This window comes from Accipiter gentilis, chromosome 6, assembly GCF_929443795.1.
Source record: "Accipiter gentilis chromosome 6, bAccGen1.1, whole genome shotgun sequence".
NCBI classification, from domain to species: Eukaryota; Metazoa; Chordata; class Aves; order Accipitriformes; family Accipitridae; genus Astur; species Astur gentilis.
This window is the reverse complement of record NC_064885.1, coordinates 44638586-44652240: the sequence shown is the minus strand read 5'-3', so window position 1 is coordinate 44652240 and position 13655 is coordinate 44638586. Positions and strand designations below refer to the sequence as shown.

At 41.1% G+C, this 13655-nt stretch overlaps 1 long non-coding RNA gene across 1 annotated transcript in view; it reads left to right on the top strand.

Moving 5' to 3' along the window:
- The window catches only part of LOC126039361 (uncharacterized), a 99451-nt gene extending 86128 nt beyond the window's left edge, over positions 1–13323 (top strand). Inside the window, exons 9-14 of the long non-coding RNA XR_007506302.1 lie at positions 554–741; positions 2935–3100; positions 3649–3802; positions 4369–4542; positions 6883–8105; positions 11186–13323. This is a non-coding gene — a long non-coding RNA (uncharacterized LOC126039361). The remainder of the gene's footprint in view (positions 1–553; positions 742–2934; positions 3101–3648; positions 3803–4368; positions 4543–6882; positions 8106–11185) is intronic.
- The last annotated feature ends 332 nt before the right edge of the window (positions 13324–13655 follow it).

Sequence of the window (13655 nt, the reverse complement as noted above, 5' to 3'; positions counted from 1 at the left end):
CATGCAGGGCAGGTGTTTGCACAGGGAGACCCTGTATTACCCTGTGGATCTCAACACAGCTATGCAAATGAAAGAAAATTGATAAGCTGAGGGTATATGAATTCACTTGCAGGGATGATATGGAGACTGAAGTACTAACCTGAAGGCCTGTTTCTGTCACTTTTCACTTTCTTGCTTTCTCTTTGCTGCCAAGAGCGTGCTTCCCACTGGCTAAATACTCAGCTGTGATGCAAGTCACATGTGGTCACCGTCCTTGTGCGCGAGCAGCGGAGACCAGACCTTTTCAGCTGTGAGCTAAAGCTCAGCTCTGCTCCCTCAGCCTGCTGTGCTGCCCTTACCTCCTTTAAGGGCACTCTCTGCTGTGTTTACCCACAAACACAGTTAGTACACATCACTCAGTACACAGTCAGGAGACAGATAAACTTTCCTCCACAGCCTGCAGAAGACAAGCATAGGCTGTTTCCCAAAGGCTCTACGGCTTCTTCCTGAAATGAGAGATCCCCCAGGCTGGCCTGAGGATTTTCACAGATCTCCTTTCTCCCACAAAGAAAAGCTCTTTTAGGGGTTCCAACATTGAGGGGACCTTCTCCAAACAAGAACCTCCTCCAAAGCAAGAAGGCAGTTGCAGTGAGGATGCCCTGAGAGGCACCAACAGCTCTGAGCTCCCCCTGTGACCCGACGCTGCTCTGGGGTGCTGCTCTGCTGCGCACCGCTCCATTAGGAAGCAGGAACATACCCACGGTAATTCAACTACTAACTTTGAGATAATGCTAACGCTGCGAGGTTTAGTCTGGTCAGATGTAATCGTTATCTTGTACATGACACTGCATGTGTCTCACAAGAAATAGTGTGGTTTCTTATAAAAGGGAGCTCTGCTGAGCAGCTGAGCACTCACCGTCAGAAAAGACCACGTAGAAATCCCTGTTGTCATACCTGCAGTTAGTGAAAGGGGCTGATGTGCTTTCACTGGCAGCTGCAAGCATTTCAATGACGTTCCCTAGCAGGCGGCCAGTCCTGGCACGACATGAAGCTGAAGACATTGCCTCTGCGATGTGAGATTTTAGGCTGGGATTCCACATTTTTCTCCTGCGGAAATCTCTGTCACTGCAAAACAAAACAACAGCACCCAAAACCATGTTAATTGGTCATTTTAGCAATTCTGAAATCACTTATTTGTTAACTCACACACACACATTAGACCTTACAACTGTGAATTTTGTATTTCCAGTGGTGAACCCCCCCCCCCCTTCTTTTTATTCATAGATAGTCATGATGATACCTTTTTGTTCAATAATTAATTTTGTGTCAGGTTTGACTTGTTTTAGGGAGTTAAATTGAGTGTCTCGTTCAAGGAAATCTGTAATTGAGATACAAATCTGGGCATCTGGGAATCTGTGAAAGGCTTCAAGATTTGTGCAGGTGACTAAGTCTATGTTTTTAAACATATATTTACTACCTCAAAGGCATTGACACAGGATGTTAGTAGAGGCTGATCTGTCATCTCTCTGTCTTGTCAGCAGACCTCTTGGATTCTGACAGCTGAACAGAGGCTATTAATTAAAACTGCCATGTTTTGTCAGACTTTTGTCATACTCCCTAGATAATTCAGTCTTAGGCATTTCAAGCAGCTTCAATGGGAACATGACCAAACCTTTTAATTTCCCCCCTAAATTCTACAACTCTCTTTCTAAGAAAGAGGGTTTATTCCCGCAGTAATGACCCTTTGCATTTTGGGGGGGTCAGCACCACTCAGTGCTGCGTTAAGGAGTGCCCGGGTTTGCACTGACTCCTGGGAGCAGCTCTGCAAAGGTTCTGGTACTAACTCCCCACCCTCATGGAGGTTACAGAGGATAATGCCACAAGTTTTGCAGGAATAAAGAGCCTTTTTCTTGCTTTTCTAAGGAGGATCTATGCTAGAGTAAGCAAACAAAAATTGGACCCGATTTCACATCCCTCTGCTCCCACAGCTATCCTCACTGAAGTCAGTAACTCGGCTCATGGGGACATACGACATGGTATAATGACTCTTAGCTATTCATTCTTAAAGGAGAAGTGTTATTTTTGCATGTAACTACGACCTATTTTTTAACTTTGCTATATATATGAATTTACTCTTCATAGCACATCTATGAATCCTTTGAAATGCATGTGATGCAGAGCAAATGATCGGACCTCAGGGGCATATTTAGAAAATGCCAGTTTTGTTTATTTTACATGTTTATAATTGTCTCTGGCCGTATTATCATTGATGATTTTTCACAGTAGCTTTAATGTTGGTTTGTCTGGATATTCAACATCACTAAAAAGTGCTTAAAATATCAAACGCAGGAACAGTTGTATGTTTTTGCTCACTACTACAGCCTAATACAGATTTGAACTATGAGCCATCTTGTTACAGCTTCCGAAATCAAAGTAAAGCTAGACAATTTATAGCGTAGCACAAACATATCCTGTAAAGATACAGAAGTATCTTTCATGAATCCATAGCATGCAAATGGATGTACCTTATAATGTTTTCTCATTGTTTCAAAGGCATTTGAAAATAAAATTGTTTGGGTTGAGAGATTGGTTTGGGATGAGATAATAACCTGTAGTCGTAATGAACAGGTCTTTTATTATGCTGCTTGCTTTCTAAATTATCCTCATCTGAGCTTCTCCTTAAACATTTAATTATCTCTGCTCCTCTCCACTCCCTAGACTTCTCTAGTCAGCAAGGACCCAACTGGGTTAGTAAGTGGATTCTTATGGAAATAGAGAAACTCTGTTGCTGGAACAGAAACAGCTTTTCATTCCCTGTAGTTATACCATACAATTTTATGTATTTTATTTTTCTGTAAGAGATTATTCTATTTATTGTAGCTGAAGTAATACTAATAAATAATTTATAAGCACAATGTGTACATATTATAATTCTATTTATTTATTTGCTTGTAGAGCTTTTTACCCAGCCTCACCGGAGGAAGGAAACTGATATAAAGAAAATCCAGAATAAGATATTGTTTCAACTGGAAAAGGATCATCAAGCTGTAACAACCCATACTGAGGCAGACTGTTCCACCCAAGCTCAACCCCAGCTGGGAGCACACAGCCCTTCTGCAAGGTCAGCTCAGACAAATGGCATTTCACCACTGTTCACTCATGCAGAAGGTGGTGCAACAAAACTGACTTTCCTGTGTGCCTCCCCTGCTTTACCCAATCCTGGAACATCCCCTGTGCACCAGTAGCAGGGAGCTCGCTCTGGCACATTCTTGGTGGAAGCTCTCTCTGCACATTAGAATTAATATAATTAATTATATTAATTAATAGGATTAGTCAGGGATCATAATACTCTTACATAGTATAAGTGATTGCTACCAAGGAGTCTACACCTAAATGCCCCTACCCTAAATGCTGTTGAAGGTATCCTTTGAGCACAACAGGAACCTCAGCACCCTTCTCTCAACTACCTATGCTGTAGACAGCTAGAGTTAGACAAGCTACAGTCAAGTAAATTCTACCTTTCAAGTCCAGTTTATGCTGCCTGAGCACCCAGTTTTATAGGAGAAAATGAGGATATATGATTAGAGGTTAATACTGACTTCTCACTGTCCTAGACAGTGATAGCAATTATTTTGTATGGACAGCTTGTTCCTTCCATGTGTTTCTCAGAGATGGATCCTCTTCAGAAAACTACTCCCTGCCCAAACAGAACAAAGGGCTATGTCATCTTCTTCAGGAGCAACCCCTGTTCAACTAGGATGCCACAAATTTGCCTCTGGGGCCAACCTGAGCTGCAGTAGAGCATGGAGAAGGCTGGTTTCAGGTAAGACAGCACATGCAGTTTGCACACTCGTGAGGCTGCTGACTGCAGCCTTCCATGTGGAATTCACACCAGGAATGAATGCATTCCAAAGGAAATTCATAGGGCACCTTCCACAGGGGCTCCCATGGCTGCACAGAGGCAGCTATGGAGGCAGGTAACTGGCATCTTGGACGTTCAAGAGGATTTTCCCACAGCTCACCTGGATTCAGGTGGTAGTCACTAGAGACTCCCTTGCCCATAACACTTTTTCTTCTGAGTTGTCCTCTGCAGTAACTAACATGGTAGGCAAGTTTTCTTTTCTTGGTCCCTTCTCATGGGCCTGCCCAGGGAATGAGGGACTCTGATCCACCTTTGGGCCACCTCTCATGTCAGAGTTAGCCCACCTGAGGAGCTTGCTTTTATTCTTGATGCAATGGTGGCATCTCGTAAGACCACTTGCTGTTAATTTCTGCATTGCATGATGCAGTGTAAGAGCTAAGTATACTGTTGAATTACAAAGTGGTGTGAATAAGAGCACCTGCCAATGTCTGCATATATATGAGGTCAATAGGTTTACATTCCTTCAGGTCAGAAAACAGAACAAGTGTGAGCTCATCCCCATGCCAGTTTCTCCACATTACAAAGTCACCACAAGACGTGACGACGCATTGTTCCTGCTCCAGGAGGATGGGAATGAGGGCTTGTCTGCACCACTTGGAAGAACAAACTGGAAGGAACAAACACACACAAGCAATCTCAAGGTAAGAATGCAGTGGAGAACAAGCACATTGTTTTTTCCATAGCATGAAACAGCCGAGCTCACAGTATATACCTCCAAAAAAACTTAAGTCCCTGGTCTTTACTATAGTTTTACCGTAGTCATTCATGCTCCTTAGTAAAACCATACCATATTTATGAGGGATTGCAAGATCTTAGTGACCACATTTGCATGGTGTTTTCCCATCTGGTGGGCCACTTTAAAGTGATGTATTCGATCTCGTATCCAGCCCTGATGATCAGCAAGGGAGAGGAAAGCAGAATAGTGGCAGGCAGCTATGCAAAATCTCCACAGAGGAATCATATTTTCCCACTTCTCATTTGTTATTCTGTGTGGTAATGTATTAATTCCTTAACTAAACTCTTTTGATTATTTTTATAACCCTTACTGATGTCATTCTGAATATTACTGTTATCCTTATAAATACACAATCCCCTTTCTGAAGAAATTTTAGCCATCAACGGAACTGAAAATAAAATCAGGCCTTGGATGAAAGCTACACTATATATCCCTAAGGCTTATAAGTTTGGTCTGGTCCAAGGTATAACTACATGTCCCCAAAATGAATATAATTCTGATGGGTTTCATATGTTTCTTAGACAGAACTAGACAATTTTAGAGGCATACATATGTGTGCAAAACAAAGTTATGGTTATAAAGACATGTCCGGGGTTAAGGAAACAAGTGTTGTATCATACAGAGGTTTACATTAAGGATAGGAATTGCTCAGAATTGGTAAGGGTAAAGCATACCTTTCAATTTTATTCACTTTGGCAATATCCAAAGGATCAGACTCCATCTAGCACACCTTTTCTCTCTGTAAGCAAGCTTGCTGCAATATAATCTGCCTAGAGTAGAAACAGCCCTGCACCTAGCTCTGAGTCTGGCCAGGGTGTACCCAGCTCTGACGGGCAGCAAACTGGCAAGCTGATGTTGGCGTGGAGCTTGTCCCCAGCAGCGGACTCTGCTGTGTGTACCTGTATGGACAGCCACACTGTAATAGCTAACGGAGAAATTTTTCTGCTGCAAGCACACTGTAAGGCCAACATATGCATGTGTCTGTCGGAGGCAAGAGTAGGCAACAGGCAAGAGGGGCTGTAACATCGGCACTGTCAGGACTGAGTTGTCATGTTTATTGGAATGCAAAGCCACTGGACAATGTCTTAAAGGCTTGGATGGTCTTGATCCTAGAACAAGGAATGCATCCATTCTCCTCCAATTTAATACAAAAACATTGGACTCTCCTTAAGCACGCCACGTGTGAGAGGTGAAATTAATGTTGGTGAATAGCAGACATGCCTCTGACACCCATTTGGGTCATGTTTCATTGCCGAAGGATTGCCTTCATAGAGACTGCCACTGATTATATGTTCAGGACCTATTCTCCATGCTTAGAGATAGTTTCCTACTTCTTTTTTTCAAAAGTTACAGAAATTCAATTTACTTGCTACCTTTGGACCCAGCCCTGTAAATCTTGCTCCTATGAATAAGCCTTATTCATGAACATTCTCATGTCATGAGAAAAAGCTTTTAGGGAATTGTGTTTTGTAAGTGCTAGTGAAAAGCTAAGCTAGATAGTACCTAGATAAGACAGTGATGAATACATGATAATCAGTTTTTTGTATTTATGGCCAGATCCTAACATGCACAAAATGACCATACATATTGAGTAACAGACAAATGAAGAAGTCAGTTTCTGAAGACTTACTTGGATAACACAATTATTCTTTTCGATGCATAAAACTTGAATAGGGCTCTGGGAATTAGCAACATAAAAATAGTGATGACTTTAAGATGCTCTCCAAACAAGAAATTGAGGAAGTCTTTAGAGAGGTCTTGTGGTGAACTTGATAAATCTTTCCACAGTTTTTAATTCTGGGTATTAGTTATTTCATAATCTACAGTGCTTACTTGGCAACTGCTACAGACTATTGAATAAACTATCATGACAACATACAGCTTTTGCCATAGGCCAGGATCATGAAACTACAGGTGGGTCATTTGTCATCCTGAATCTGCCTACGCTGTTGTTATTTTATAACAGCAGATCTCAAGACAATTAACAACGTTGGATATTCATCAACCTTATTTCGAAAATGGAGTAACTGTGATGTAATGAGATGAAGAAATTTGCTTGATATCATTGAATGAATTAGCATCCATACAAGGATTAGAACACATTTCCTTATTCCTGGTGCCATTCGTAATCCACCACACAGGAATGCCAAAACCACTTCTTATTGCCATTCACTATGTTTCAACAGACTAGGGCATCGAAGAACTAGGCATTAAATCTTCTTCACTTTTCACACTTTTTTTCCAGGAAACTCTGTTACGACTAAAAAGAGGACTTCAGCAGCTGCAGAAAAAAGCCCACGATGTGTGCTCTTTCACCATGTAGTTCCTTCCACAGGTCTACCCCTCCCTTCCCTCACTGTCCTCCTGAAGAACCGTGAGTCCAACCAAGTGTTAAGGCCTGCAGTGACATTGCTATGACAGATTTTTGCAGTTCTTGACCCTTGGAGGAACATGTAGCCAACACAGCCATGATACAAGGCATTTCTCTGGCTCACAGACCTATGAGGAGCCACAGACTCCAGTTTGTTCTGCGTGACATTACCACCACCACCGTTGCTCCTGCCACCACCACAGCCACTAGAGACAAAGAAATGCCTGGCATTATTTTTCTGATTTGTACCTAGGGACATAGGAAACGGAAAAAACCTGGCTGACTGCAGTGGCACAAAGTAAGGCCCTGGGTTGAGGCGTGCTGACAAAAGGCTATCGCTGTCTGCAGACAAGAGTGAGGAGAACGTAGCACAAACCTCCCCTGAGAGAGAGAGAGATATCTCTGTTCTAGGATCACAGGATAACCCCAGTTGGAAGGGACTTTGGGAGGTGTCTAGTCTAACCTGCTACTCAAAGTAGGGCCAGCTACGGGGTCAGAAGGGGGCACGCGGGTCTTCATCCAGGTTGGTCTTGAGAACGTGGACAGGCGGTGACTGCAAACGGGCCACCTGCTCTACTGCTCTGACTGTCCTAAGCTGAAAGTTTCCCCTCATACCCAGTCTGAATCGATGTTGTTTCAGCCTATGCCTGTTGTGTCCCACCTTCCTACCACACAACACTGAAGAACCTGGTGCCATCTTCTCAATAACCTCCTTGTCTGTCCTGGAGGGCTGTCATTAGGTCCCCTTGAAACTTTCTCTTCTCCAGGTCCCTCAGCCTCTCCCCACAGTGCGAGTGCTCCAGCCCCATGACCATCTTGGTGGCCTTCTGCTGAACTCACTCCAGTTTATGGGTGTCTTTTCTGTACTGGGGGAGGCCAAAAGGAATGCTGAGCAGAGAGGGATAATCACTTCCCTTGACCAACTGCTGTGCTGCTGCTAACCTAGCCCAGGATGCTGCTGGCACCCTTGCTGCCAGGGCAGGCAGGGGGCTCGCATCCAGCTTGCTGTCCACCAGACTCCAGGGCCTTTCCAGCGGAGCTTCTCCCCACGCAGTTGGTCCCCAGCCTGCACCGCCGGTGGGCTTCTTCCCTTCCAGGTACAGGATTTTGCATTTGTTCTTGTTGAATTTCTTAAGGGCCATTGCTTCAGCCTCAGTATCTCTGAGTGGCAGCTCTGCACATTTTTTCCAGTGATAATGATTCAGATTGTGGCTTATTGCAACAGGAATCCTTCAAGCACAAAGAATATACCTTGTTTGAAGGGTGGCTTTGCTTGAATAAGGACTGTTGTTACTTAGCTTAGACTATCATGGCATTTTAAGGACTGAAATTCAGTCTTCAAAAGCTCATGCAAATTCAAGACAAGGATCGCATTTATGCAGAGATGATTCTACATAGAGAAGTCTGGGTTTTGGTAGTCCTTTTAAGCTTCAGGAAGCCACTGAGAAGAATAAAATAAGAATATGCAGCCATGATGTTTTTATGACATTTCCTTTCTTGGGCCTTTTTTAGGGTGGGTAATCAAATCTTTGGTGGGTAGTTGGCATATGGTTAAAAAAATTGTGGTGGAAAATGTAAATATAGGAAATCGAAGCAACCGATATGCAAATCCAATAATTTTCATGGATACCCACCGGGTACTTCTCAGGTCCTCTGTTTTACCAGAAGTTAATTTTTACAGAGTCAGACTGCACACAATTTCTGTATTACTTCCACTTGATAGTGCAATTGTTCCAGATAGATAGATACCAGTGCAATTAAGAACAAGGTTCTTCTTGCATAATATTTACTGAATTTGGAAGCAAACTTGACATCAAATTTCTTTGCTTCTGTTGTTTTCTTCTAAGCACCTATACAATGCACTATTGTAAATTTTTAAAAAACTAATACTCACAAAATTTATGAAGAAAAACATTGCTGAATTACTCTTTTCTTCTTGTTTTATAACCTGTGAAAATAAGCTCATAAAACTCTAACTTCTGTGCCTTCCAAGCTGTTCTGATACTTTTACTTTGCAACACAGCATGGAGGAAACTGCGGAGAAGTGCTTTCAAGTTTACTTATTATCAGAGCTGTGATGTGAGCCTGTAATTCAGGTTCTGTGTCATCTGGGAAAAAACTGTAGAATGCCCATCTCTGCCCCCTGAACCCACCCAGATGTGGTATCATATTCTGAGCGCTTTAATCATTAAAACTTTTTGGTTTTATTTGAATTAGCATACTATCTAGATAGATTCCTTACAGACCAGAACGTTACTATGCTATATGTTACCCAGCCTTTTCTGCTCTGTATTTGTAGATCCCCGAATGGCTTAATTTACCACGTTATTTCCTATAAATATAACTTCAAAATAAAGGAAGAAGAATTGTCCTGCAGTCATGATCCTACCATCAACACTCTGTCATAAAGCTTTTTCTTTTACAGTTGGGTGGGCTAGTGCCAGTAAATACTGCAGAGAGGAATTTGTCCAGGCTGGAATGAGGGCCCGTGGGGACTGTGCGGGTGTGGCTTTTCATTTTAGTATTTCAGCAAGACGAGGCTGAAAGGTATTAAGTCTAATGATTTACGAAGCGAAAACAGGGTTACAGGGTTCCTATCTACGTGCAACTGTATATGAGTCATGGAAGGAAGTAATACACGTTACACATTCTACAGGGTAAAGTCATACAAGCTTGTCACTTGGGGTTTCTTTATACATAACGCAAGTCCCTGTCAGGTTCCTATTACTGACTTTATTTCACGTCCCATAGCTTGTCTTTGTGAATACTGGCAAAAGCAAAATCCCAGATCTAACTACTGTTTTCAGTTATGCTGATGTGACCTAAATGCACATTCTTATGTAAAATATCTAGCAATCTGCTAGGAAGACAGAAGACTTTGGCTTGCAGTCCTCAAAGTGCTGTGCTTGAGAACTTTGATGACCAAGCACTAGACCACCAGCTCTGGGAAGCCACTGCAGCTCCATGCAAGTCAGCAGCACTGACTCCGTGGGGAATCTTACACCGTGAACCTAGCAAATTTCATCCTGCTGCCGCACATGCAAAGGGGGAAGCAGGAATAAGAAAGCAAATGCGATAGAGAAAGATATAAACAGAAAATGTGGGAGGGAACTGAAAGCATCTCCCTTCTTGCACAACTTTATCTCCCACTTTCCAAGTTTCTGCTCTGCATCACCTCTGTTATGAGCAGAACCTTGTTTCCCTTCTTGTCTGAGAACACTCCAAGAAGTCTAGCTCAAAAATCCTTTAGTAATTTAACACTCAAAAATCACTTTTCCTCCCATATCCAATGTAGTGTCAATGCATCTGCAAAAATACAGATGCAGAAACAACAGACTAGTGCAACATATATTATACAAGGCACATATATGCTCAAGATGGTTTACACAACGAGCTGTTTAGTGTTCACAGTAGAAGGCAGGAGATCAAGAAGTCCTAAATTTTAATTTTACTTTGGGTGCTGACTTGGTCTGCAGCTTTGAGTGAATCATTTGCAATTTAGGTTTCAGTTGTATTACCTGAAAAAAATTGGGAGATATTATTTATAAGCCTTGTAGAACTTCCAGGAAATTCCCCTAAAATCCACCTGTTAATTAACATTTCAACAGCAGCTGAAATGTCTCTGCATACCATTCATAGAAGGAACACTATAGAAACAGACAGTACATGATACAGAAGACATGGCATATTTCTTTTAACAACTGGGTGTATGATAGTGTTGAAGGCCTGGTTCTGTAAAGTACACTGGAAGAAAAGTGGGTATTTTCTTAGGTGTCAAGCTGTAGACTAAGATATTTGAATATGTCAGCATTCTTGAAAAGAGTCATTTCAGATAAATTATTATGTGTATACTGTCATGCTAATTTGAACAGCATGCCTGCATGCACATTTTAACTTTAAAAAAATCTGAACCCCCTTTCTGCTTACTTGCACGTACATTGATATTGCTTAACCTTCATATTCTTACAGAACTCACCATGAACTTTCCCACATGCTAAATCTGTCATACTATATATTTACTTACTATTATAGAAGTCTTTTACCACATGAGTAAATACCGAAATATTTACACAGGTTAACCGTGATATTGGTCTACATAGAATAAAAATACAGTTCCACTGCACTGTTGTTCTGTATTTCAGCATCATACTTCCACCATCATCTTTGTCTCCTCCAGTTTGTTCTGACCTATGTGTACTCATCAAGACCTTGATGATATGATAATCTTTCAACCGGAGCAGACTATGACTGGACAGTTGCCCCTAGGAAGAAACCCAGGAAGAAACTCTGTTTCACTGAAGCACAATATAGCCATCAGACGAAGAATTACGCCCTGTGCGTCTTTCACTGAAGGGAACTGCTTGCCATAGTCACCCTCAGCCAAGGTAGAAGAGAGGAGGAGCATGCCCACCATCTCCCTGTCATTGCTGGCAAGGCGAGCCTCCAAGCTGAAACAGCACAAGGGCCACCCACACTCTGACAGTAACATTTTCTCATAGCCGACATCCCTTCCTTCAGAAAACTTCCATTTATAGTTCACATTTTGTGCTCATCTTGTTTTGCATTGGTTTACACTTACCAGCATTCAGTTAGCATCTCTAAATAGGAAGGACTATCGGGTAAGGGCCATGCGACTTGCAGGCAAACTTTCCCATCAAGGTGTTTGAGATCTGGAGGACTGCTGCAGACCTTCTTTCAGAATTTTGCTTGATCCACTGTATAGCATTGTGCAACCTGCAATTCTGTAACAGAGAACAATATTGATCTCACTTACCCTCTCTGCCCTTTGTTAGTGGCACCAGATGAGGAGACAAAAAAATCAGCTCCAAGATAATTAGATGGAGATATGTCGTAAAACTTAAAAAAAAGGAGGATCTTTGATCTAGACAGTGCCTAATTCATAGTAAGATATGCAATCTTCCAAGCACCTCACTAAGGGGAAAAAAGTAAGAAACTGAATGGCTGTTATATGGTCATCATAACGCAAACTGGAGGTGCTAATGCTGAAAGACTAGGAAATTCAGAAATAAACTTTTCCCTTTTCCTTCAACTGATCTTATTTTTGTATGACTATATCATCTAAAAATTATGTATGACTTAATGCTAAAAAAAAGCCAAAGCCTCCGATACTGGAGAGGCCACAATAAAACTGCTTACAAGCTGAATTAGTCATAACGTACATTACTGTGTGCTGTTGAAGTGAGTTATCTGCAGAGTGCAAGTATCGGCCAGTACAACCAAATACTATTGTCTAAGGAGGGAAATCTACATCACTCCTGGTCTTCAATAATCAAACCTTGTCTACTACTTAAGTAGAGGAGATGATTTTTTTTTCCCATTTTCAAATATTATATAAAAACTGAAAAAGGAAACAAATGAAAAATACAGGCCAAATTTGTGTTGACCCAGAATAGGGTTATTCAAGTGGTAGAATAACTCCAAAAGCATTTTAGAACCATTCTCAGGGGAACCACGCATATGTGAGTTGAAATTTTCATTGTCTCCAAAGAGGAAGGGAGAAAAGGTGAAAAAAAGAGAGGTGAATAGACAAGTGTAAGACTTACTAATTCAGGGAGAAATTGGAGATATTGGGTAATATGGCAATTAATAATTGCCAGCTATCTCATTTTATTAGGGTGGCTCATTCTCAAATGAATGCATATTATCTTTACAGGTTTGTGACCACAATGTTGAAGTAAAAGGAAATCTTGCAATTCAGTTAGAGAGGGATTCACCTATATATTTTCTATTAATTTTCCAAACCATGTTCATTTTTAATACAAATGCATCTGACACCTTTTCTAGTATTTGGAAGAGTATTAAAAGAACCAGTCATAACAATTTGATGGCTGCGACTTCAGGCAGCGCCCAGAGAGATATTTAATCTCTGCGTCATCTGCTGCCAAAACCAAACCATAGCACAATGCCGCAGTATGGGAAAGGCAATAAGAATCCATTATCCTCACTGCAGTTCCAGCAATTCTTATTACATGTTATTTTTGAGACATTGCTAAAACTTGCTAAATGCTTGCTGACACCTAGTTCCAAATCAGATTTTGATGGAAATTCTGCTTGAACAAGGATTTCAAGCTTGATTCCTGCATTTCATGTATGCCTGCTAGTATTAATTTCAGTTACCCAACTTACTTTTTCAGTAGAGAGCAATACAACTTCAAGACTTATTTCCATGTGATAGTTGCACTGTTCAGTAAATTTATCCACAAATAAGGAAGCCATACTGTTGTTTCTAATTCTGTCACTAACTAAACAACTATATAAGAACTGCGCTTTTAGATCACAGAACTACTTTTTTTTGTAGTATCAATAAACATATTTGTTTTTCCTAACCAAAATTTGTTTGTTTCTTTTTTTATGGCTTTGTATGTCATACTACAGCAAAACAGCAACTTCCTGTTTTGAAAAGGAAGGACAACAATTAATTTTCTTATACATCAACACAGAATTGCTACTAATAAAATGGCCTAGCCCTTAATTTTGTTTACTACAGCAAGGCAACCACTAAGAAAAAATATGCTCAGTGACAAAGATTTGGCAAGCCAGAAACCATATTTTTTCCATGTTCTCAGCACATTAATATTTACTTTTTGCAACCATTAATGTAAGGTAAGTTCTGTTGATATAAATGG